At 43.2% G+C, this 24,570-nt stretch overlaps 1 protein-coding gene and 1 long non-coding RNA gene across 2 annotated transcripts in view; both read left to right on the top strand.

Moving 5' to 3' along the window:
* Positions 1 to 24,570, top strand: part of kcnq2b (potassium voltage-gated channel, KQT-like subfamily, member 2b) — a 137,873-nt gene that overhangs the window by 6,023 nt on the left and 107,280 nt on the right. The gene's annotated exons all lie outside the window — the stretch shown is intronic.
* LOC140188360 (uncharacterized) lies at positions 2,414 to 6,475 on the top strand. The gene is made up of 2 exons (XR_011883278.1): positions 2,414 to 2,588; positions 2,780 to 6,475. It is a non-coding gene; the product is annotated as an uncharacterized lncRNA (long non-coding RNA).

Genomic DNA, 24,570 nt, shown 5'->3' with positions numbered 1-24,570 from the left:
GCTCTGAGGTGCTGACAAGATCCCACCCAATGCCAGAGCTTTTGCAGGCTGATCTTTATTCCACCCTAACAAATTATGTTCATTTTTATTATCCACAATTTTTGCTAACTATTTCATCTCCGTGCATATAGAGCAACACAGAAAATGTTGGAGGAGCTCAGCAGGTCAGGCAGCATTTCAGGGGAGGCTGAGACCCTTTGTCAGGGCTAGGAAGGAAGGAGGCAGAAGCCTGAATCAGATGATGGGACAAGGGAAAAGAGTACCAGCTTTCTTCCTTTCCATTCTGTTGAAGGGTCTTGGTCTGTTTATTTCTCTCTATAGATGCTGTCTTACTTGCTGAATATCTCCAGCATTTTTGTGTGTGTTGCTGTGGATTTCCAGCATCTGCAGATTCTCCTGCGTTTTTGAGCAGGTAGTGTTTGTTGTGTACTGTGAGAGACTGGAAAACCAGATGGTTTTGTGTAGATCCAAGGACCCAATCAAAAAACATTAAAGTTCAACCAACCAGCCCGCTGACTGAGTCGATGCTCAGGTGGTTTAAGCAGGTGTTATGTTTCTTTCAATACAACAGTAGCTGCAACTTCACCAGTTGTAAATGTTCCAAGATTGCCCTGATACTGTAGGACAAATAACACATATAAAAGTTGCTGGTGAACGCAGCAGGCCAGGCAGCATCTCTAGGAAGAGGTGCAGTCGACGTTTCAGGCCGAGACCCTTCGTCAGGACAAATACCTGGTTTTGGGTTGTTACCTGAAAAGGTGTTTGGAGACAGGGCAGGGTACTTTTCAAGACCCCCACCATCTAGGCCATGCTCTCTTCTCACTACTACCATTGGCCAGGAGGTACAAAAGCCTCAGGTCCCACACAACCAGGTTTATCCTACAACCATTAGGCTCAGGAACCAGAGGGGATAACTTCACTGTCCTCAACTCTGAACTGATTCCACAACCTACAGACTCACTTTCAAAGACTCTTTGCAGCTCATATTCTCGGCTTTATTTTTTTGCAGTCTGTCTTTTGCGCGTTGGGTGTGCGGGTCGGCCTTTGTGTGTTGTTTTCCATAAGTTCTCTTATTTTCCTGGGAATGCCTGCAAGGTAATGAATCTGAAGGTATTGTATGGTGACAAGTGCATACTTTGATAAAATTATTTGGATTTTTTCTTCTCTACTTCTAGTTATGTAATGAAAAGGACAGTGAGTGGGAAATAGAGACAGAGTGGGATTGTCACAGGCAGAAAACTTGGCTGGCTGCTGAAAACCTCATGGTCTATTGAGAATGGCATTTCAATTTTGGGAATGTGCACTGTAAACAGTTTTAGTTTTAGAATGAAAGTGTGCTGATATTCCCATAGCTGCAGCGCCAATTATTTCATGAGCTGTCAGGATTAGTCTTCAAACTGGTCTTATCAATACTCTTGTCACTTAAAGCTCTCTTTGAACGTAGAGGATTCAGTGCTGTGTAAAAACTGCACGGGTGTGTGCAGGTGAATATTTTCAATAAATAGTATTGTGGAATAAATTTAAAAGGCTCTGTCATTGTTTTCAGGTGATGGTTACACTTGTCTTTCAAGCCTGCAGCACAGCTTGTGACAGTGATAGCTCTTTGAGTGTGCTTTCTGCTTTAATTCACATCACTGCTCTTTCTCCATGACCTGGAATGTGTTTGTTCTGTCACTGGTTCCTCCAGTTCCTGTTCAATCTGCTTTCACTTCCCTCTTGGGTAGCGTGTTCCGGATTACAACAGCTTGCTTTTACTATAAATCTGTGCATTCTGCTAGCAACCTTCCTGCCAATTTCTATTTTCTTGAGTGCTCTCTATCTAAATCCTTCCCCACCACCTAATCTTCGAGACTTCCATTAATTCTCTTGCGACCTCTAATTTCTCCACTTGCTCCTTTGCTTCAGACTTACTTGATTTGAAATTATTTTCATCTTAGGAAGCCAGTTCTTGCTCTGTGCAAGACTTCACAGCCTACAGCTCACTCAATCAACAGATCCCTCAGTTACATTTCTTTTGTTAGTTCTCTGCTATCTCCTTTCTGTGCATTCTAAGCTGGCTGAATCCTATGGAATCATGGAGATGTGTGGCATGGAAACAGACTCTTCAGTTACTGACTTGCACTATCCCAACATTAACTGCATATTTTATTCTCCCTGCTTTCCTATCTTTGCCCCCCCCCCCCACCCACTCCTCGCCACTTGTCCATACACTGGTGGACATTTAACCTACCAAAGCGCATATTTGGGAGATGGATGGAAAGCAGAGTATCTGGACTCAGAAACGTGCAAACTCCACACAGACAGCACCAGTCTGGATCAAACCTGCATCTCGCCTCGTCTCTACTAGTTGCCCTACCGTGCAGCCTTCTGTGAGGACGGAGAGTCTGGCAGAGGTGTGACCGGTGAGTGCATTGTTCTCCTGTTTGCAGGTGGCTTCTGCAAGGAGTTCGGAGCCTCACTGATTGCTGCTGCTCCATTTCGGGTGGACACAGGTCTGGGGTTCCCAGGAGTTTGGAGGAGAATGTCTCAGTTTTCAATGAATGGAAATCACTTGTTTTGGTGGCAAAACAAGAGGGCATAGACTTAAGGTGAGAGATTTAAAAAGGACACGAGTCTTCCATATGCAAAAAACTCTCGTGTTACGGCAGCTCCCGTAACAAACTCACCCTTACAGAATTCACAAATACTGTACTAATATAAAAAAACTGAATTTTGAGATATTCCCTCTCAGAATTTGTGTAAAATTAAAAGAACCATCAATTTTATTTTTTCAATGCAGATGATGTGACTTCGCGTTATGGAAAATCACCGTTTGGACAGTTTTCTCAGAACACCTTCCCATAACGTAAGGGGGATTTCCCGTGTCCACCGCCCTCTGAGCGGTAACCTTGTCCCTCAGATCTCCGGCTTGCAGAATTGGGACAGAAGGCCTTGCTGATTTTACTTTGGTTATATTCTTTGACTGTATTTAAATTGTAATTATTTTTAAACTCGTTGCAACTTTATTTATTGCAATTTTAAACAGTTTCTGAGTGCCTGTCAGTACATCTGCCTCTTGCCAAAGACAGCCCAACCACATTAGTGAAAGGATCTCAGTGGTACAATCCCCATGGCTTCTCTGGTCTCCTGAGTACCCTTCCCACCCTGCCAGTCCAGGTGGACCATGAGTTAAGGCGATGGGTTAAACTGGCGGGGGCTGTCTGACATTGACCTTGTTTTAATTAAAACAATTCCTGAGAGCCTGGACTGTCCTGTAGCGCCATTCCACACATAGAAAACATAGAAAATAGGTGCAGGAGTAGGCCATTTGGCCCTTCGAGCCTGCACCGCCATTTATTATGATCATGGCTGATCATCCAACTCAGAACCCTGCACCAGCCTTCCCTCCATACCCTCTGATCCCCCAAGCCACAAGAGCCATATCTAACTCCTTCTTAAGTATAGCCAATGAACTGGCCTCAACTGTTTCCTGTGGCAGAGAATTCCACAGATTCACCACTCTCTGTGTGAAGAAGTTTTTCCTAATTTCAGTCCTAAAAGGCTTCGCCTTTATCCTCAAACCATGACCCCTCATTCTGGACTTCCCCAACATCGGGAACAATCTTCCTGCATCTAGCCTGTCCAATCCCTTTAGGATTTTATATGTTTCAATCAGATCCCCCCTCAATCTTCTAAATTCCAACGAGTACAAGCCTAGTTCATCCAGTCTTTCTTCATATGAAAGTCCTGCCATCCCAGGAATCAATCTGGTGAACCTTCTTTGTACTCCCTCTATGGCAAGGATGTCTTTCCTCAGATTAGGGGACCAAAACTGCACACAATACTCCAGGTGTGGTCTCACTAAGGCCTTGTACAACTGCAGTAGTACCTCCCTGCTCCTGTACTCGAATCCTCTTGCTATAAATGCCAGCATACCATTCGCCTTTTTCACTGCCTGCTGTACCTGCATGCCCACTTTCAATGACTGGTGTATAATGACACCCAGGTCTCGTTGCACCTCCCCTTTTCCTAATCGGCCACCATTCAGATAATAATCTGTTTTCCTGTTTTTGCCACCAAAGTGGATAACTTCACATTTATCCACATTAAATTGTATCTGCCATGAATTTGCCCACCCAACTAACCTATCCAAGTCACCCTGCATCCTCTTAGCATCCTCCTCGCAGCTAACACTGCCGCCCAGCTTCGTGTCATCCGCAAACTTGGAGATGCTGCATTTAATTCCCTCATCCAAGTCATTAATATATATTGTAAACAACTGGGGTCCCAGCACTGAGCCTTGCGGTACTCCACTAGTCACTGCCTGCCATTCTGAAAGGTCCCGTTTATTCCCACACTTTGCTTCCTGTCTGCTAACCAATTCTCTATCCACATCAATACCTTACCCCCAATACTGTGTGCTTTAAGTTTGCACACTAATCTCCTGTGTGGGACCTTGTCAAAAGCCTTTTGAAAATCCAAATATACCACATCCACTGGTTCTCCCCTATCCACTCTACTAGTTACATCCTCAAAAAATTCTATGAGATTCGTCAGACATGATTTTCCTTTCACAAATCCATGCTGACTTTGTCCGATGATTTCACTGCTTTCCAAATGTGCTGTTATCACATCTTTGATAACTGACTCCAGCAGTTTCCCCACCACCGACTTTAGGCTAACTGGTCTATAATTCCCCGGTTTCTCTCTCCCTCCTTTTTTAAAAAGTGGGGTTACATTAGCCAGCCTCCAATCCTCGGGAACTAGTCCAAAATCTAAAGAGTTTTGAAAAATTATCACTAATGCATCCACTATTTCTTGGGCTACTTCCTTAAGCACTCTGGGATGCAGACCATCTGGCCCTGGGGATTTATCTGCCTTTAATCCCTTCAATTTACCTAACAGCACTTCCCTACTAACATGTATTTCCCTCAGTTCCTCCATCTCACTGGATCCTCTGTCCCCTACTATTTCTGGAAGATTATTTATGTCCTCCTTAGTGAAGACAGAACCAAAGTAATTATTCAATTGGTCTGCCATGTCCTTGCTCCCCATAATCAATTCACCTGTTTCTGTCTGTAGGGGACCTACATTTGTCTTTACCAGTCTTTTCCTTTTTACATATCTATAAAAGCTTTTACAGTCAGTTTTTATGTTCCCTGCCAGTTTTCTCTCATAATCTTTTTTCCCCTTCCTAATTAAGCCCTTTGTCCTCCTCTGCTGAACTCTGAATTTCTCCCAGTCCTCAGGTGAGCCACTTTTTCTGGCTAATTTGTATGCTTCTTCTTTGGAATTGATACTATCCCTAATTTCTCTTGTCAGCCACGGGTGCACTACCTTCCCTGATTTATTCTTTTGCCAAACTGGGATGAACAATTGTTGTAGTTCATCCATGCGATCTTTAAATGCTTTCATTGCATATCCACCGTCAACCCTTTAAGTGTCATTTGCCAGTCTATCTCAGCTAATTCACACCTGTCCCAGCATTGACACTGTCAATCCCTCCACTCCTCGGCAAGTGGTGGAATTGCTGTCATATGACCATTGGCCATTAGGCTCATTGAGTTTGCTTTGCCATTCAATCATGGCTGATTTATTATTTATCAAATCCATTCACCTTTGATACCCTGGCTAATCAACCTCTGCTTTAAACGTACTGAATGTTGTGGCCTCCACACTTGCCTGTGGCAATGATTTCCATTGATTCACCACTATCTGGTTAAAGAAATTCCTGTTTCACCACCCTTTGTTTAAAGAAATTCCTCCTCATCTCTGTTCTAAAAAGGTACATATTTTACAACATATGCCAGATATATTAAACCTGTTTCTGATCTTTCTATTCTGAGGCTCTGCTCTCTGATTCTAGACTCTCCCACTACTGGAAACATCCCCTCTGCGTCCTCTTTATCCAGACCTTTATTATGATCTCAACACATGCTGTTTCACCTTAAGCCTGAGTTATTCATCATGGAAGCAGTACCTTCAGTCCAGTTTGTCCAAGCTGATCAATGCTGTTAGTCCCATTTTCCTATGTTTGGGGGACTTGCCTCTCCCACCATCTCCAAGGCATGTGATAGAACACTTGCCTGGATTAGTGCATGCCAGCAATTCTAAAAGCCTGACACCACTTGGTACAAATCGGCAATAAAATATCAGTAACCCATTTGATCTACCACCTTGAATCTTCATTCCCTGTGCACAGGGACTGCAGAGTGAACAATCTGCAAGGTGCCCTGCACTTCCTCAGCTGGGCAGTTTGTAACTTCTGTCTCAAGAAGGAAGAAGGTCGCAGGTGTCTGGGACAGATCTTGATCTGCAAATGGATTGCTGCTCCGTCATCATCACAGTCCAAGTGCTGGAACTCCCTCACATATCGCACTGTGGGATCACCTTTCCCAGAAGGACCACGGCTATTTGAGGCATTACCCCTACATTTAACAGAAAAGTCTCCTGTACTTATGGTTATTAAAATTGAGCCTCTGTTCTTTGAATTTAATTTCTCACAAGGTTCTTCCAAAAATTACTTCCAGTGTTACAATTGGAGCTAGCCTCATTTGAGCAAAAGCTGTTCCTTCTCCAGTTCATGTTCATAAAAGGCACCTATCATCTTATGTGACTAACCTGCCTTTCACCTCTCCCCACCCTCTCCTACACCATGCCCCAGTCCCATTTCCCCCTCACCTTGTTTCCTTACCTGCCTATTACCTCCCCCACCTTCTCCTTCACCGTTTCTCCTCTCACCTTACTTGCCTATCGCCTCTCCCCACCCTCTCCTTCACCATGCCCCAGTCCCATGTCACCTTCTCACCATATCTCCTTACCTGCCTATCACTTCCCCCCCACCCTGTCCTTCACCATTCCCCATTCCCATTTCCCTCTCTCATCTTATCTCCTTACCTGCCTATCACTTTCCCCCACCCTCTCCTTCACCATGCACCAGTCCCATGTCACCTTCTCACCATATCTCCTTACCTGCCTATCATTTCCCCCCACCCTCTACCATTCCCCATTCCCATTCTCACCTTATCTCCTTACCTGCCTATCACTTCTCCTTCACCATTCCCCATTCCCATTTCCCTCTCACCTTCTTACCTACCTATCACCTCCCTTTGCTGCTTCTCCCCCTTGTCTTCCTTCCATGGCCTTCTGTCATCTATTAGATTCCCCCTTCTCCAGCTGAGTATCTTTCACTAATCAACTTCCTAGCTCTTCACTTCACCCCTTCTCCCCTCATGGGTTCAGCTATTACCTTGTGGTTCTTCCTTCACTCCCCCTCCCCCCCACTTTTTTGGACTGACTCATCTTTTTTCCAGTCTGATGAAGGGTTTCAAACGGAAATGTCGACTACTGTTTTCCACAGATGCTGCCTGGCCTGCTGAGTTCCTCCAGCATTTTGTGTGTGTTGTTTGGATTTCCAGCATCTGCAGATTTTCTTTTGTTTGGGAGAAGATCTTTGTTCATCAGCAGCACCAGAGTTGATCTCCATTCAGTGGGGATGCTTTCAAAGGCCAATTATTTTTGTCAGCTATGAGTCAGTGATCATTCCTGATTACTGCTGCTGTTGCTTTGTTTTGCACTGACAGTAGGTCAAAATATTTCCATTCTTCGTAGCTCTAGTTTCATATTTGCTCTGATACATCCACTTTTCTTGATGGTTCTGATCACAGCTGTGCCCATTAACCAGTGTTACCAGTATGAGAGGGCCTCTGACTCCACCTTCAAGCGCTCTGTGTGTGTGATCAGAATCCGATTTATTGTCACTGATCTATGTTGTGAAATTTGTTTTGTGGCAGCAGTATAGTGTAATACATAAGTTACAGATTACACTAAGAATATATATGAGAATAAGGAGCAAAATAGTGTGGGTTCATGGACTGTTTCAGAAATCTGGTGAAGGGGAAGAAGCTGTTCCTTAAAATACTGAAAGTGGGTCTTCAGGCTTGTGTACCTCCTTCCTGATAGTAATAAGAAGGGGGCATGTGCAGGATAGTGAGGGTCCTTAATGATGGATGCTGCCTTATTGAGGCACTCTTTTGAAGATGCCCTTGATGCTGGTGAGGCTAGTACCCATGATGCTGGCTGAGTTCACGATCCTCTGCAGCTTTTTCCAATTCTGTGCACTGATGCTTCCATACCAGATGTTGATGCTGCCAGTCAGAATGCTCTCCGCAGTACATCTGTAGAAATTTCTGCAGATTACTGGTAGTGAAATCCTAGCATTTATGGATTCATTAGTTTCTGCTTGTTACACCTGTTAGTGTTTAGGGCAACAACAAAGGTCCTCCACATGTCTGTCCTTGGCCACTCAGATGTAGAAGGATTCTTCATTGCTGTTTCTGTAACAATTTTTTTTACCAGTCAGGGTTTTTAACTCTGAGCTGAATCCCCAAACCCGGAGGACTGGTGGATCACTTATAGTCTGGCCCTTACCCTTTGACTTGTTTGGCATGGGCGACCCTACCAAGAGCCAAAGCATAAATAGTCATAGTCATACTTTATTGATCCAGAGGGAATTTGGGTTTCGTTACAGTTGCACCAACCAAGAATAGAGTATAAATATAGCAATATAAAACCATAAATAATTAAATAATATGTAAATTATGCCAGGAATTACGTCCAGGACCAGCCTATTGGCGCAGGGTGTCTGACCCTCCAAGGGAGGAGTTGTAAAGTTTGATGGCCACGGGCAGGAATGACTTCCTATGACGCTCTGTGTTGATTCCATCCAGCATGACTCTCTGGGTCATTGAGGCAAAAGTGGATGTATCATTTGGAGCACCGTGGCCAAAAAGACTCTCACAGCTACCTGGACTATTCCTCTTCCTACCTTGTCTCTTGCAATTCCTCCATCTCCGCCGCATCTTCTCTTAGGATGAGGCTTTTTCAGAATCAGAATCCTTTATTATTGCCAAGTATGTGGACACATACAGGGAATTTGGTGCCGGTTTCCCTGAGCTCTCACTGTACAGAATCAAAAAGCAAACAAAACAATAGTGCAAATAACTGTGAACTATATACAATGAGGTACACCTGTGTATGTACAGGTGGACTTGGTTTATAATAGACTAAAATTCAAGTGTTCATAAGACTGATGGCATATGGAAAGGAACTGTTCTTGTACCTATTTGTCCTGGCATACAGTGATCTAAAGCGCCTACCAGAAGGAAGGAGTTGGAACAGGTGATGTCCAGGGTGTGATGGGTCTACAATGATGCTGCTTGCTCGCTTCCTGACTCTGGATGTATATAAGTCCTGGATTTCATTCTAGGACGAAGGAGATGTCTTCCTTTTTTTTAAAAAGAAAGAGACTTCCCTTCCACCATCAACTCTGCTCTCAAATGCACCTCTCCCATTTCACGCACATCTCTCATCCCATCCTCCCGCCACGCCACTAGGGATAGGGTTCCCCTTGTCCTCACCTACCACCCCACCAGCCTCCGGGTCCAACGTATAATTCTCTGTAACTTCTGTCACCTCCAACGGGATCCCACCACCACGCACATCTTTCCCTCCCCCACTTCTGCTTTTTGTAGGGATTGCTCCCTACGTGACTCCCTTGTCCATTTTTTTCCCTCCCCCCATCCCTTCCCACTGATCTTCCTCCTGGCACTTACCCTTGTAAGCGGAACAACTGCTACACATGCCCTTACACTTCCTCACTATCGTTCAGGGCCCCAGACAGTCCTTCCAGGTGAGGTGACACCACCTGTGAGTCGGCTGGGGTGATATACTGCGTCCGGTGCTCCTGGTGCGGCCTTCTATATATTGGTGAGACCCGATGCAGACTGGGAGACCGTTTCGCTGAACACCTACACTCTGTTCGCCAGAGATAGCAGGATCTCCCAGTGGCCGCACAATTTAATTCCACATCCCATTCCCATTCTGATATGTCTTTCCACGGCCTCCTCTACTGTCAAGCTGAAGTCACACTCAGGTTGGAGGAACAACTTATATTCTGTCTGGGTAGCCTCCAACCCGATGGCATGAACATTGACTTCTCTAACTTCCGTAATGCACCTCCTCCCCTTCTTACCCCATCCCTTATTTATTATTTTTTTATACCCCCCCCCCCCTTTTCTCTCCTTCTCCCTCTGTCCCTCTCACTGTACTCCTTGCCTGCTCTCCATCTTCCTCTGGGCTCCCCTCCCCCTTTCTCCCTAGGCCTCTCATCCAATGATCCTCTCCCTTCTCCAGCCTTGTATCCCTTTTGCCAATCAACTTTACAGCTCTTAGCTCCACCCCTCCCCCGTCTTTTCCTAGCATTTTGGATCTCCCCCTCCCACTTCCAAATCTCTTCTTTCAGTTAGTCCTGACGAAGGGTCTCGGCCTGAAACGTAAACTGTACCTCTTCCTATAGATGCTGCCTGGCCTACTGCGTTCCACCAGCATTTTGTGTGTGTTGCTTGAATTTCCAGCATTTGCAGATTTCTTCCTGTTTGCGAGCCAAAAAGATTAATTTCTTTGTCAAAATATGCATGTTTAATAAACATTGATATATGTCTACTTCAGATAGCCATTAAATACAGAAATACCATGGGTGTTGATGAAAGAAAGAACATCAACTCCCATCCCCCAAACAGTATGAAAGAAGAAACTAAACTCAGACCCCCAAATCCGCCCCCACAGCAAAAACAGCCACAGAAGCAATCACTAATCCCTACATATAACAATCCCCAGAACAGCGAAACTAGCACCAAAACCCAACCCCTTCTACACCCAAAAATGAATAGTTCACCCACCTGCCAATCGACCACAAGAAGGAAAACGCAAAAACTGAAGGAACTCCCATAATCACATAAATCTCAGAATATGGGAAGCATCTTTTTGCTGTGTACAAGGAGAGCAGCCACATAATAATGAAGGGGTAAGATGGAACTATCAGATTAAATGTTGTTCCTCATGGGCCCCTGGGGAGCAAAATGGCATGTGGACTTTTTGATGAATGGTAAAGCAGACGATGTGCCCATGATCTAATTCTGCTCCTAAGTTTCATGGTCTTGGGTAACGTGTGGTTATAGTCGGAAAGTAATGACCACTAACAACAGGAATTCTGCAGATGCTGGAAATTCAAGCAACACACATCAAAGTTGCTGGTGAACGCAGCAGGCCAAGCAGCATCTCTAGGAAGAGGTACAGTCGACGTTTCAGGCCGAGACCCTTCGTCAGGACTAACTGGGTTAGTCCTGACAAAGGGTCTCGGCCTGAAACGTCAACTGTACCTCTTCCTAGAGATGCTGCCTGGCCTGCTGCATTCACCAGCAACTTTGAAGTAATGACCACTAATATCTTTGAAAAATATGAAACTGGAGGGAAAGTGCTGACAGGACACGGGTGTACAAATTGTCAACAGTAGCGTTATAGGTCAGGAAAGCAAAGACAGATTTGATACTCAGATGATGCTAAGCCGGATATGATCATAATTGTTATGGGGTTACAGTTTGATAAATAAAGTCTCCAAACCAGTAGGGGTAAAATAAGTGGAATATTAGTGAGGGCCTCAGAAGGAAGACAACTTCAAAGATCCCTGCCATACTGGCCATGCCACCTTATCACAGATCACTTTTCACTAAAATGACTGTTCTATGTGTGTTGTAGACATTGTGTATAGGTTGCTTTTCTTATGAATGCTCCTTATAAGACATAGGAGCAGAATTAGGCTGTTCAGCCCATCGAGTCCACTCTGTCGATTTTCATGGCTGATCCCGGATCCCATTAAACCCTATACACTTGCCCTCTCACTATATTTCTTGATGTCCCAATCAATCAGGAATCTGTCTTCTGCTTTGAATATACCCACAGATTTGGCCTCCACTTTTCCGATTGACAAACAATCGGAAAAGTAACGGTTCCAATACTGACTCCTGAGGAGCACTCACTGGCAGACAACCAGAAAAGGCCCCCTTTTTTCCCACTTGCTGCCTTCTTCCTATCAGCCATTACTCTATCCATGCCAGTATATTTCCTCCTTGCTTGTAAAAGGTTGCCCCTCAATTTTGAGGTTGTGCCCTCTAGTTCTGGAACATCCTGTCCACATCTATATCCAGTCATTTCAACACGCAGTAGGTTTCACTGAGATCCTTCCCCATTCTTCTAAATTCCAGTGCGAACAGGCTCAGAGCTACCAAATGCTCCTCATATGTTAACCCCTTCATTCCCAGAATAATCCTTGTGAATCTCCTCTGGACTCTCTCCAATGACAAATGCATCCTTTCTAAGATAAGGGCATTAAAACTGTTGACAATACTCCAAGATGACTAGTGTCTTATAAAGCATCAGCATTATCTCTTTGTTTTTATATTCTATTCTCCTTGAAATAAATGCCAAGAATGCATTTGCCTTCTTTACCAGACTCAAACTGTGAATTAACCTGGGAGTAAGCATGAGGACTCCCAAGTCATTTTGTACCTCTGATGTTTGAATTTTCTCTGCATTTAGAAAATAGTCTGCACTGTTGTTCCTTTAATCGTGTATTTCCTGAACCTGTATTCCACATGCCACTTTTTTGTCCATTCTTCGAATTTGTCTAAATCCTGCTGCAATCCCGTTAGTTCCTCAGCACTACGTACCCCTCCACCTATGTTCATACAACCTGCAAACTGCCACAAAGCCTTTGATTCCACTATCTAAATCATTGACAATTGGAAAAGTAGTGGTTCCAATACTGACTCCTGAGGAAGACTCACTGGCAGACAACCAGAAAAGGCCCCCTTTATTCCCACTTGCTGCCTTCTTCCTATCAGCCATTACTCTATCCATGCCAGTATATTTCCTGTAACACTGTAGGACTTTATCTTGTTAAGCAACCTCATGTGAGGCACCTTATCAAATGCCATCTGAAAATGTAAATAAATGACATCCACTGCCTCTCCTTTGTCCACCCTGCTTGTTACTTCCTCGAAGAATTTCAGCAGATTTGTCGGGCAAGATTCCTCTTTACCAAAACCATGCTGACTTTGACTTATTTTATCATTAGTCTCCAAGTACCCCAAAACTTCGTCCTTAATGATGGACTCCAACACTTTCTCAATCAGTGAGGTTAGCCTATAATTTCCTTGTCTTCCTCTCTCCTTAAAGAGTGGAGTGACATTTGCAATTTTCTCGTTCTCTGAGCCCTTGCCAGACTCAAGTAATCTTTGAAAAATTATGACCGATGTATCCATTACAACCATATGTAATGCTGCAGGTAAGTTACATTGCACCTGTGCAGTGATGTACTTCTACAGATGACAATAAACTTGACCTTGAAAGGGATGTGAGGAACCAGAAGTTCAAACATAGCTGGTTTCCAGAGAGTGTAGATATTGTAATTTTACCCATAGATGTGTGTCTCTGAAATGACACAGAAGCAGGTCTGAATAGACAAAGGGAGGCAGGTCTGAATAGACAAAGGGAGATTTTACTTCTGAAACCTAACCTCTGCTGTCTGTTCTCGAGAGCGTGTAGTGTGATGAGTCTCTGTGTCCAGCTCTGCTAGCATGTAACAGGGCAGTGTTGTAGAGGGAGTTTCACTTTCTGTCTAACCGTGTGTCATAGTCTGGAGTATACTTTTCCTGATGTGGCACTATGCAGTGTTGATGTTGAAAGTTTACTTTCTTGCACAGGCAAGAAATCAGTGAGATATGTGAAAGGAATTGGTCCCAACACTGATCCCTGTGGAACATGACTAGTCACCAGCAGCCAATCAGAAATGGCCCCCTTAATTCCCACTCTTTGCCTCCTACCAGCTAAGCAATCTTCTATCTGTTCTGGTAGCTTTCCTGTAAAACCAAGGGCTCGTATTTTGTTCAGCAGCTTCATGTGCAAGACCTTGTCAAAGGCCTTCTAAAAATCCAAGTAAACAAAATAACGTGACACCAAACCACCCACTTACCAGTGCCTAATTTGGTTTCACCTGCACCACGTCACAGCCTTTCCCAAACATAGACCAAAGAGCTAAATTCAGCCATAAGACGTAGGAGTCGAATTAAGCCATTCAGCCCATTGAGTCTGTTCTGTCATTCTATCATGGCTGATTTATTTTCCTACTCAACCCCATTCCTTGGCCTTCTCCCTGTAACTTTTGGCACCTTGTCTAATCATGAACCTATCATCTTCCACTTTAAATATAGCCCTGCTTCAAATATACACAATGATTTGGCCTCCACAATTCTCGGCCAATGAATTCCACAGATTCACCATCCTCTGGCTAAAGAAATTCCTCCTGATCTCTGTACTGAAAGGACGTCTACTCTGAGCTTGTGCCCACTGGTCTCTGGATTGTCCCACTATTGGAAACATTCCCTCCACTTTCACTCTATTTCAATGAAATCTCTCCCCCCTCTAACAGTTACTCAGAGCTTCCCACTAACAATTTATCAGATTCTCTGGTGAGTGTAGAGTTGAGGAGAGACCTTGCATCAAGGCAGTGTTTGACCTTGCGGTTTCTCAGCCCTGGCGAAAGGACATCATGTTGAAGTACTCTGGTGCTATTTGAGTACTAGGTGCCATGGAAGTGTAGTGGCTAGCGCAACACTTTTGCACCCCGGAGTATTCCACAGTTTGGAGTTCAGTTCTGGTGCTGTTCTGTAAGGAGTCTCTACATCCTCTCCGTGGAAAAATTGCACAATATTAAACTTCATTCTTATCTCAGTAAATGAAGCAGCTCATGTCTATATGTGGCAAGATCTGGACAACATAGGGACATGGGCAGGTAACATTCACAAGGGCCAGACAGGACAATAAAGATCAATGGGAGAAGTACAGTTCAGAGATCTGAAATAAAATGCTGGAAACACCCAGTAAGTCGGGCAGCATCTGTGGAGAGAGAAACAGTTAATGTTTCATGTAGATAGGTAAACAGGAAATGAAGATTCGAAGAAATGCAGATTTTGAAAATCTGGACTAAAGGAACAAAATGCAAGAAACTTTGTTCTGGACTTGAGAGGTTAACTCTGTTCCTACTCATGCAGAATGCCTTTCTGAGTGCTTGTAGTGCTGATTGGTTTTATGTAAGTGAGAAAACATTTGTGTTCTGTTGATGAAAGGGGACAGGGTGCAGAGTGAAGGACTGGGGTGAAGATAGCAATTGTTCTGGCAACAGAAATAATGAAGGTGCTGTCTCAGTGACAGTGATGAAGGTATTGTGTCAGGGCTGATGGAGAGTAAACAGAGCGAGATGAATGAAAGATACACGATGCAGGAACTGAAATGCCAAACACATCAGTTGCTGGACATCAGAGATAAAAGAAAGCTGAAAGCTATAAACCTTGTTGGCAATGCTTGCATACTAGGAATGAACAAGCTGTGAATGTGAGTCTTTGTCATGTTTATAACAGCAACAATGTATGCCCTAGATCAATCCGATCACTCGGATAGCTACATAAAGGGGGTGAGGCTTAGAGGGGTATTGATCAAGTGCAGGAAATTGGGACTAGTGGGTGGGCACCGAAGTGAGCATGGGCTGAAGGGCCTGTGTGGAAGAGTCTAGGACTAGAGGGGACAAATTCAGCATAGAAGGGTGTTCCTTTTGAATGAAGATGAGGATTTTTTTTATTGCCAGAGAGTACTGAATCTGTGGAATTCATTGCCACAGGAAGCTGGGGAGGCCAAGTCTTTATATTTAAGGCAGAGGTTGTAGATTTTTGATTGGCCTAATTCTGCTACTATATTTTATGGTCTTATCTGTGCTCTGTTGCTCTACAATCACTCCATGCTCTTGATTACAAGGGCCTTCGCTAGTGAATCTATTTTCAGATAGAGTGCAGAATAGGCCCTTCTGGCCCTTGGAGCCGTGCCACCAGTACCCCACTGATATGACCTTAGCCTAATCACAGGACAAGTTACAATGACCAATTAGCCTACTGACTGGTAAGTCTTTTGACTGCGGGAGGAACTGGTGCACGTGGAGGATGTCTGTGCATTCCACAGGGATGACGTACAAACTGCTAATTGTGGAAGCTGGTACTGAACTCTGAACTCCAATGCTCTGAGCTATGTGTCACACTAACCATTACACTGTCGTAATGGTTAGTGCAGTGCTGAAAGAAAGGTTGAGAATGAGCTGCTTCTGGAAATAAATCAATGATCTGGGATCAAAGAAATATAAAGAGCAGAGGTGGGCAGTGGAGGGGCAGGAATATTTAGGGAGGCTATTTGCGTGTTGGACACTCAGCAGCTGATGGTATAGATCCTGTGGTGGTGGTGCAGTTTAAACTGGAGTCTTCGAAGAGACCAGAATCAGATAGATGCAGAGATGTTGGAGAGTTGTCAGGCTGGGATTCAGAGATGGAGAGGTGACTACAAGAGAAATGAATCTGATAAATTGTTAGTGGGAAGCTCTGAGTAACTGTTAGAAGTTAATCCCTCTGACAGTCATTTTGTTAATAGCTGTGGCAATAGCTTGAAAAGGTGCTGGACAAGTAATGAGATGATAGGTGAATCAACTTGAATGGAGGCATAGGTCTTGTTGAGCTGCTGCCTCAGTTCCAGTGACCTGGAATCAATCCTGGCCTCTGCTGTTGTGGAGTTTGCACATTCTCCCTGCCACTGCATGGGCTGCCTCTGGGTTTTCCTCCCATGTATAGGGTTGGTGGGTTAATTGCCCTGAGTGTGTAGGTTGGTGATGGAACCTCGGGAGAATTGGATTAGTGTGGGATCAGGATTTATGGGTGGTTGATGGTCAGCAGAGCCCTTGATGGGACAAAGGGCCTGTTTCTTAGATGCAGATTTATTTATTACGGTACATGTACAGTGAAACATATAGTGAAATATGTTGGTTTGCATTAGCACCAACACACATTCCGTTGCTAACGTAGCATGCCACACTGTTTAGCAGAAAAACAACAGCAAATAAGCCCCTTTCCTCCCTCCCCACCCTTGTGGATATTTGCTCAGTGCGCTGAAGGTGGAGCCATACTGTCACTTGCAAAAAGGATCCTGAATGTTCTCAAACTCCAGTGCGTATCAGTCTGAGCTGTGGCCACCAGTCCAAATTAAGCAAGCTTCTTAGGCCAGGAATCAGCCTGGTGAACCCTGTGTTGGGCAGTGAGCGATGAAAGATCGATCAGGTGGGATCAGTTTGAGGGACGTGATGGACTTGTATCCCACTGCAAAAAATCTTTTCTATTTGAATGATCTGAGAGTGTTGATCTCAATGTTGGAGGTAATGTGTCAATGAATGCAGGTTTGCAAGCACATTGAGTGTAAGAGTTACACCAGTTGGCTTAGCAAATCTTTATTCCTGGGAAGACTCAGAAGCAAACAGAGCAGAAGTTGAAGTGGAACGTGCTGGAAATGCTCAGCAGATCAGGTAGCATCTGTGGTGAGGGACACAATGTCTCACGTCCCAAACAGTCCACCTCGGGTCACATTTGAGAGTTGGGGTTGTGCAGAGGATAGAGGGTTTAAACTAATTTGCAAGGGGATAGGAACAGGAGTGACAGGGCTGAGAATATAACAGTTGATATACATACAGATGTAGTGAGACTGTCAGGAAGGACAGACAGATGATAAGGCAAAATTGTAGTCTATAGGATAAGTTACAGTGCATTATGAGGGCAAAATTGAAAAGGGTGGTGAATGTGGGACTGATGGTGTTATATTTGAATGTATGCAGTACACCGAAGAAGGTAGATGATCTTGTAGCTCAGCTAGCGGATCAGCAGGTAAGACGTGGGCATCAGAGAGTTGTGGTTGAAAGAAGATCATAGTTGGGAGCTTAACGTCCAAGGACACACATTGTGCCAAAAGGACAGGCAGGTAGGCTGAGTGGGTAGGGTGTCTCTGTTGGGAAAAAGAAAATGAAATCAAATCCTTAGCAAGAGGTGTCATGTGGTTGGAAGATGCAGAATTATTATGGATAGAGTTATGAAACTGCAAGTTTAAAAAGACCATAATGGGAGATATATACAATCCTCTGAACAGTTGCCAGGATGTGAGGTACAGATTCCAATGGGAAACAGTAAAGGTATGTCAAAAGGTAGATTGGGAAAATCAATTTGGTGCTTTATCCCAGGAGAGGGAATTTGTAGAATGCCTATTAGATGGCTCTTAAAGCAGCTTGTGGTTGAGCCCACTAGGGGGACAGCATCTCTGGATTGGGTGTTGTGTAACGAACCAGATTTGATTAAAGAGCTTAAGGTAAAGGAACCCATAGGAGACAGTGATCATAATATGATAGAATTCACCCAGCAGTTTGAGAGGGAGAAGATAAAGTTAGATGTGTCACGGTGTAGGGCACGTGGCCAAGTGGTTAAGACATTTGACTAGTGACCTGAAGATCATGAGTTTGAGCCCCAGCCGAGGCAGTGTGTTGTGTCCTTGAGCAAGGCATATAACCTCACAGTGCTCTGCGACGACACTGGTGCCAAGCTGTATCGGCCCTTGCCCTTCCCTTGGACAATATCGGTGTCGTGGAGAGGGGAGACTTGCAGCATGGGCAACTGCTGGTCTACCATACAACCTTGCCCAGGCCTGCGCCCTGGAGAGTGAAGACTTTCCAGGCGCAGATCCATGGTCTCATCCATGGATGCCTTAATCACCATTACAGTGGCAGTATTACACTGGAGTAAAGGAAATTACAGAGGAGCTAGCCAAAGTTGAATTGGAAGGGGACACTATCAGGGGTGATGGCAGAACAACATAACTGGAGTTTCTGGGGGCATTTCAGAAGGCGCAGGTTAAATACTTCCCAAAAATGAAGTATTTTTGGATTATTGGCAGGTGGAGTTCAACCCAGATAAATGTGAGGTGGTTCATTTTGGTAGGTCAAATATGATGGCAGAATATAGTATTAATGATAAGATTCTTGGCAGTGTGGAGGATCAGAGGAATCTTGGGATCTGAGTCCATAGGACACTCAAGGCTGCTGCGCAGGTTGACTCTGTGGTTAAGAAGGCATGTACGGTGTATTGGCCTTCATCAACCGTGGGATTGAGTTTAGGAGCCGAAGAGGTCCTATATAGTTACAGCTATATAGGACCCTGGTCAGACCCCACTTGGAGTACTGTGCTCAGTTCTGGTCGCCTCACTACAGGAAGAATGTGGAAACCATAGAAAGAGTGCAGAGGAGATTTACAAGGATGTTGCCTGGATTGGGGAGCATGCCTTATGAGAATAGGTTGAGTGAACTGGGTCTTTTTTCCTTGGAGCGATGGAGGATGAGAGGTGACCTGGTGGGGGTGTATAAGATGATGAGAGGCATTGATCAAGTGGATAGTCAGAGACTTTTTCCCAGGGCTGAAATGGCAAGCACGAGAGGGTACAGTTTTAAGGTGCTTGGAAGTAGGTACAGAGGAGATGTCAGGGGTAACTTTTTTTACGCGGAGAGTGGTGAGCGCATGGAATGGGCTGCCGGTGACGGTGGTGGAGGTGGATATGATAGGGTCTTTTAAGATGCTCCTGGATAGGTACATGGAAATCAGAAAATTAGAGGGCTATGGGTAACCCGAGGTAATTTCTAAGGTAAGGACATGTCCGAAGAGCCTGTATTGTGCAGTAGGTTTTCTATGTTTCTATTCTAAAAGCAGGATAATGCAACTGTGGTTGACAAGGGAAGCCAAAGACACAACACAAAGGCACAAGCGTAACATCAAAAGAGAAGGCATGTAATATAGTAAAAATTTGTGGGGAGCTAGAGGACCGGGAAACTTTTAAAAAGCAACAGAAGCCAACTTAAAGATCAACAAGGAGAGCAAAGATGAAATATGAAGGTAAGTTAGCCAATAATATAAAAGAGGATCATCGTCATCATCAACAGGTGCCATGCCCAGTTTGAGCTTTGACTGCCATGGCCCACACACTCCTGTTTCGGGACAAGTGGATCAATTCATTGGTATTCATTTCCAGTCCTCTGGCTGCTGTCTCCATCATCATTTGTCGTTGTCTTTTTCTTCCTCTTGCTTTCTTCCCTTCAATTTTTCCCATAATTACGATGCATTCTAACTCCTTTCCTAATCACATGTCCAATGAAGTTATGTTGTCTTTTCATGATCTCATATATTTCTCTTTTTGTATTTGCTCTGTTCATGACATCCTTATTAGATATTTGTTTCATCCATGATATTCTTTGCATCCTCCTCAAAAACCACATCTCTGCTGCTACAATTCGTTTCCTCATGTCACTAGATAATGTCCAGCATGCTGAGCCATATGACATAACTGATAAACATAACATTTCAGTACTCTGAGGCGGGTTGTCATGCCTAGTTTAGTATTGGTCAGTATACTCTTCATTCTCGTAAAGGTGTCTTTTGCCATCCCTATTCTTATTTTGATGTCCATGTTGTACCTGCCATCTGATGTCACCCAGCTTCCTAAGTAGCAAAGGTTCTGTACTTGTTTTATGTCTTCCCTGTTTATTCTCAGCCTGCAGATAGGATTCTCCTCCTTTTTGGATATCACCATACATTCGGTCTTTTTGCAATTGATATAGATCCATTTTTGTACTTTCTTCAACAATTATATCAAGTTTTGTAGTTCTTCCTCTGTACTTGCACTGAACACACTGTCATCTGCATATCTGAAATTATTGATGTTTTCACCGCCAACTTTGATTCCCAACATGTCTCTTATTTTTTTGTAATCTTGTTTCACTGTACACATTAAATAAATCAGGGGAGAAAACACACCCTTGTCTAACGCCTCTCTTGATTTTCGTAAACTGACTCACTTCTCCATCTATTCTTACAGCGGTATTTGTTCCCAGTACAGATTTCTGATTAGGCGGAGGTCTTTCAAATCTAGATCTAGAGTTTTCTGTAATATTTCAAGTAACTTAATGTGCTTCACTTTATCAAATGCTTTTCTGTAGTCGATAAAACAAACAAACAAGTCTTTTTGCACTTGAATAGCTCGTTCTGATAGTATCCTTAACATCAATATTGCGTTTCTTGTACCTTTGTCTTTCACAAAACCACATTGTTCTTTACCTATTTCAGCTTGTATCTTACCTTTAGCTCTTGTCATCAAAATTCTTAGAAATATCGTGGTGATATGACTCATTAAACTTATGGCCCTATGTAATTCACATTCTATTGCTCCAGGTTTCTTAGGAAGAGTGATAAATACTGATTTTTTTACATCTCTTCTGGTATTATTCCAGTCTCATAAATGTCATTAATTAAATCAGTAAGTTTTTCAATTCCATAATCTTCAAGGGCAATAATTTGTTCTATTACTAATTCATCAGAACCTGCTGCCTTTCCTTTCTTCATCTTATTTATTGCATTACGAACTTCAGATTTTAAAATACTTGGACCTTCAATATTTTTCTTAATTTCTGGTTTTTTGCCTCGATCGTCTTAAAACAATTCCTGAATTTACTCAGTCCATCTGTTCATAATCTCATCTTTTTCCATGATAATGGTACCGTCCTTTGCTTTCAAACATCCACCTGAAGAACAGAAGAGCTTCTTACCAGTGATATTCTTGATGTGTTGGTGTAACCTTTTTGGATCAGTAATAGGGATTCTTTCTATTTGCTCACATTCCTGGTTTAACCATTATTCTTTGGCTTTTTAACATAAGCTTTTAACTTATGTTAAAAGTTTAAGGAATTATATTCTATAGGATTTGCTTTCTTACGTCTCCTTTCTTCCATTAGATTTTTGATTTCATCTGTCATCCGTTTATTCTTTGTGCTTTTTCCTTTTTTAGGAATCACTGACTTTGCTGATTCTACCAAGGAATCCTTTAGACAGTTAAATTTCATTTCTACATGATTGCTATCATCTTCAACAGATTCTACTTCTGGACTTTGAAATCTATTCCTTACTTCAATTGTAAATTTTTGACTTTAAGCTTTCTTCTTTAATTGCAAGTAGTCAAGGGATTGTTTGGGTTTTTGCTTCGTTAGTTTTTGAAGTTTTAATTTTACATGACATACTACTGAGTGATGGTCACTATTACAGTCTGCACCTGGATATATTTTACATTGACTCACTGAGTTTCTAAATCTTTGGTTTATAGTAATAAAGTCAATTTGATTTCTGGTGTTATCACCTGGACCTTTCCAGGCCCACAGGCATCTTGGATGGTTTGTAAACTAGGTATTCATAATGGCCTGATTATTCATCTTGCACCATTCTACCCATTTCTCACCTCTCACTTCTTTCCCCTCATCCAAATTTTCCTGTGGTGTTTCCATCAGCACCTTGTCCTACTTTAGCATTTAGATCTCCCATGACAATAACAATATCTTGAGATTTGCATCCAATCTTTGCTTGTTCAAGCTCTTCATAAAATTTATCTATATCCTTATTTGTTCCATCTGTTGTTGGTGCATATACCTGTATAATTGCTAAATCAAATGGTTGTCCTCTGAATCTAACAAGGAGCACTCTTTCTGATATTGCCCAATGTCCTAAAACACTTTTTGCCATGTTTTCATCCCTAAGAATACCTATTCCCTTAGTATGGGATGTTCCACAAGAATAAATTAGTGTTTTATTTTTATTCTGACATGTTCCAGTACCTATCTAATGAACTTGGTTAATTCCCATGATGTTAATCTTTAGTCTTCTCATTTCAGTTACTGCATTGTCCAATCTTCCTGCTTGATATAGGGTTCTTACATTCCAAGTGGCAATAATTTTCTTTTGTGTTACTTGAATTTTATGAGTAGCTTGATGATGGTCAGGGATCCCCTGCTGACCAAAATCAACCCTACCGAGCGAAGTGTCTTCAGAATTGTCTTGAAGATCCTCTTGATGCTGTTGTTGTGTGATACATTTTGTGAGTTTGACCATGGTTTTCTTAGCAAACAGATTGTAGGAAACCTAGTATCTAGCAACAGTGGTTTGCAATTGCCTACTGTTGGGCGAACTAAAGAAATCACCATTTCTCTTCCCAAATGTTCATCCGCCTGTACTATAGCCGTTGACATTTGAGGTCCTAGCTCATCCGCCTTCTCTGTCATAAGTTCAGTTACTGAAACTGCCGGATCTGCTGTTGGCCTTCGCTCGTATCCTGAGCAGGAACCCTTGCAGGTGCTACCATTCCGGGTCAGAGCGGCCCTGGGAGCAATGAATGACTAAGGAGTAACTCCACTTTCCCCAAAGCTCTGAAAGTCCCCAATCAGAGCCTCCTCACCAGTTGCAGTTTAGAGTCATACCCAGGACAAATAAAAGAGGATATCAAATTATTTTTTCAGGTATATAAAGAGTAAAAGAGATGAGAGTGAATCATTACCACTGGAAGATGATGCTGGTAATGGGGAACAAAGAAATGGTAGATGAACAGAATAAGTACTTTGCATCAGTCTTCACTGTGGAAGACATTCACATTATGCCATAAGTTCAAGAATGTCAGGGCAGAAGTGAATAGTTGCTATGAGTAAGGGAAACTGAAATGTCTGAAGATAGATAAGTTTCCTGGGCCAGATGGAATACACCCCAGAAAGAGGTGGCTGAAGAGATTGTGTAGGCATTAGTAATGATCTTTCAAGAATTACTCAATTCTGGAATAGTTCTGGAGGACTGGAAAATTGCAAATGTCATTCCACTCTTCAAGAAGTGAGGGGGGCAGAAGAAAGGAAGTTATAGGCCAGACAGCCTGACTTCAGTGGTTGGGAAGATGTTGGAGTCTATTATTAAGGATGAAGTTTTGAGGTACTTAGAGGCACATGATAAAGTAGGCCACAGTCAGCATGATTTTCTTAAGGGGAAGTCTTACCTGAAAAATCTGTTGAAATTCTTTGAGGAAATAACAGCCAGGATAGACAAAGGTGAGTCAGTGGATATTTGTTTGGATTTTCAGAAGGCCTTTGACAAGGTGCCACACATAAAGTTGCTTAACAACATAAGAACCTGTGATATTTCAGGAAAGACACTAGCATGAATAGAAGATTGGCTGATTGGCAGGAGGCAAAGAGTGTGAATAAAGGGGGCCTATTCTGTTTGGCTGCTGGTGTCTAGTGGTGTGCCGCAGGGGTCAGTGTTGGGACCACTTCTTTACACATTATACAGTGTCACTGATTTGGATGACTGAATTGATGGCTTCTTGGCCAAGTTTGTGTATGATATGATAATAGGTGAAAGGACAGGTAGTGTTGAGGAAGCATGGAGTTTGCAGAAGGACGTAAACATTGGGAGAATGGGCAAAGAAGGGGCAGATGGGAGACAACGTCAGGAAGTGTATGGTCATGCACTTTGTTAAAAGGAATGAAGGCATAGGCTATTTTCTATACTTAGAGAAAATTCAGATATCAGATGTGCAAAGGGACTTGGGAAGCTTTTGTGCAGGATTGCCTAAAGGTTAACTTGCAGGTTCAGTCAGTGGTGAGGAAGGCAAATGTAATGTTGGAATATTGTTAGAGGTTTTGGGCCTCGTGTCCAAGTAAAGATGTGGTGGCTTTGGAGACAGTTCAGAGAAGATTAACGAGAATGATTCTGGGAATGAAATGGTTAAAATATGAGGGGTGTTTAAAGGCTCTGGACCTATACTCACTGGAGTTTAGAAAAATGGAGGAAGGGATGGGTGGGTTCTCATTGAAACCTATCAAATATTGAAAGGCCTAGATAGAGTGGATGTGGAGAGGGTGTTTCCTACAGTGGTTGAGTCTAGGTCCAGCGGGCACAGCCTCAGAATAAAGCGATGTACATTTAGAACAGAGAT

This window comes from Mobula birostris, chromosome 2, assembly GCF_030028105.1.
Source record: "Mobula birostris isolate sMobBir1 chromosome 2, sMobBir1.hap1, whole genome shotgun sequence".
Taxonomy (NCBI): domain Eukaryota; kingdom Metazoa; phylum Chordata; class Chondrichthyes; order Myliobatiformes; family Myliobatidae; genus Mobula; species Mobula birostris.
This window is presented reverse-complemented; position numbering and strand designations above follow the sequence as displayed.